We start from the raw sequence: 2,585 nt of genomic DNA, 5'->3' as shown, positions 1-2,585 counted from the left end.
TTTGCCCACTTATTTTCTATTCACTCCTGAGTGTCTCTAAGCAAGGTTACGTAACTAAACATTAAATATGGATAACTTTATTTATTTATTTAATTTATTTATTTTATTTATTTATTTTTGTCAATTGCTTACAAGATAATAGGTATAAGTAAAAACATAGTTTGTTGTCATCACGAGGCAGTCGAGTTGTTTGATCATGAACAACTGAATCATGATAATCTTTATTGGAGTCTAGTCTTGCATTTATACACATTTTTAATTATCCTCCATCATTGGTTAACTTAACTTTGGTTACTGCTTAACTTTCGTTACTGTTTAGCACAGTAATTAACACAATTAATTATCTCTAGTTAAAGTCTAACATATGTTTACTTCCTATCTCTAATCCTCCTTTAGATTAGTGACTTTGTTTGCCTGAGTTGTATTTGCTTGGAAACATTCTTTATCTGAGGTTTGCCATCCGAGATTGGAACATTCCTGCAATTACAACTCTACATATCCTTGTTTTTTATTTTAAATGGAGGATTCAAAGATTTATGAATGTATCACAATTGTAGAGGATTAACAGAGGGGGAATCAGGATGAAACAATGTGAATAAATTTGGAATACATTGAATAAAACAACAGGTTGCAATTAGTACAATAATAATTATAGCATAAAAGAAAAACTGTCTGAGCCAAGACCAATCAGGGAGTCAATTCGTTAGCCACTCAAAAGGTGAGTAATGAGCATGGATATTATTTTGAATATATGATTGTAAATTGGCGAGCTCATCCTCAATAGTTTTATTCAAAGAATGAAAATGCACAGCACATCTACGGTGTCCAACTAACGTACAGAACCCTCACTGACGGGCTAAAAGATGCTGTAAGACATTGTGATTTAAGTTTTCTATTTCATGCTGCAAATCACGAATAATAGTAGCGGTAGCATTGATGGATTTTTCAAGTCTGCAGGGGAGACCAAGAATAGATCGTCTGTTTTCTTGAGCAATTATGCCAGGATAAGAGCCTAGAGTAAGGACTCCTGTAACGGCCCCTGCCAAAGCACGGCCAAATGTAGAACCAGAAGACAATTGTGTGTCAATTATGACTTCATCATTACATGTAGGCCTCAGAGAGGAACGCCGCTGTCTAGTTGATGGGAGCGTACCTATTTGAACAGGTAGAGTAAAATAACCTATAGCTGCACATTGATAATTCTGAGGATGAACATTAGTGGCATATTTATCAAAAAAGAACCACATATTAGAATCCTTAAGCTGCCAACCAGCACATATTGATCCTGTATTAGACTGATCAGAGGCATTAAAAATAGGAAAATTGTCAGGATACATATCAGGAGCTATATTAATTCCATGCAAAGAAGAATTAAAGGTACCTGACAACCAATAGTAGTCAGAACAATAACTATAATTATATGTGCTGAGCAGCATCATAATCAGACCAATTATGAAGCCAAGTGTGTTTAGCGTGACAACAGAAACACAGACCCCTTGTAAATTGACTAACTTTCAAGTAACGCCAACGGACAGAATTCAATTGCATAGGGGGTGTAGAAAATAGCCAGGAGTGTGAAATAGATTGTAGTTGTGAGACAATAAATGTAGAAGACATGATCAAGTTAGGGGTAAAAGAAATTTGACCAAATGCCATTGGGGGCTCATAGTATAAAGTAATATTTGTGCCATGGGTCATAAACATGTATTGGGCATGACGAACCCAAAAATTAGGGTTAAGACGAACCACAGAAGTGTCATTTTGAGCAGAAACACCATTAACCATAAACAAGAAAATACAAAGTAAAATGGTAACAGAGTTAGCAGTAATAATAGGAAAAACAGCAGCAACAAGATTTTCAGGAGTCTGAGGTAATGAGGCCTGTTGCAGTTGTTGTTGAGCTTGACATGTAGTAGATTTAACCTGGCCCCAAGTGATGGGTTGCGGGCGTGTCGACCTTGGAAGCCGGACTTCCGTGTTCAGATGAAGATTGAAATCCGGAATCGGGTTGTGAAGGCCCTGATGCCATGCCATGATATGGATGAACACAGCGCGCTGGAACCCACACTGCTTGTCGAGTAGAAGGATCTTCCATGGCAGCGTAACCACGACCCCAGGTGATCAGCGGTGTAGGGCCTTTCCAGGTTGGCTCTGGAGCTTGGCGATACTTTACCAAAGGCCTTGCTAAAGATTCAGTAGTTTGAAAATGCAAATTAACAGGTGAGTCTGCAAGAGAATCTAAAAAGGTTAAATAATTCCAAGTATATAATGCTACAGCAATGAGATTTTGAATCTTTCACAGATGGTAAGGGCCAGACTCAGTTTGTAATTGTTTCTGAAGCAATGCCTTAAAAGTATAATGAGCTCGTGGAGAAGGCGGAGTCACGTCGCCGCGTTACAGCTGTAATTTCGGGGCTCCGAAGTTACAGCTGATATCTTCGCCCCTGGTCGGTCCCAACGGACCTAAACCGTCCCGTAGAGACGGTGATAGTAAGGGGCGCGTTCTGTTGATCACAGGGACACCGCAAGTCCCTGGTGGATCCAGAAGAAGCCCCTTTACCATCGGCGGAGAGGCAGCCATTAAG

The sequence above is a fragment of the Notechis scutatus genome, chromosome 2 (assembly GCF_049901735.1).
Source record: "Notechis scutatus isolate UNSWTSFEM ecotype Mainland chromosome 2, rNotScu1.2, whole genome shotgun sequence".
Lineage (NCBI taxonomy): Eukaryota > Metazoa > Chordata > Lepidosauria > Squamata > Elapidae > Notechis > Notechis scutatus.
This window is presented reverse-complemented; position numbering follows the sequence as displayed.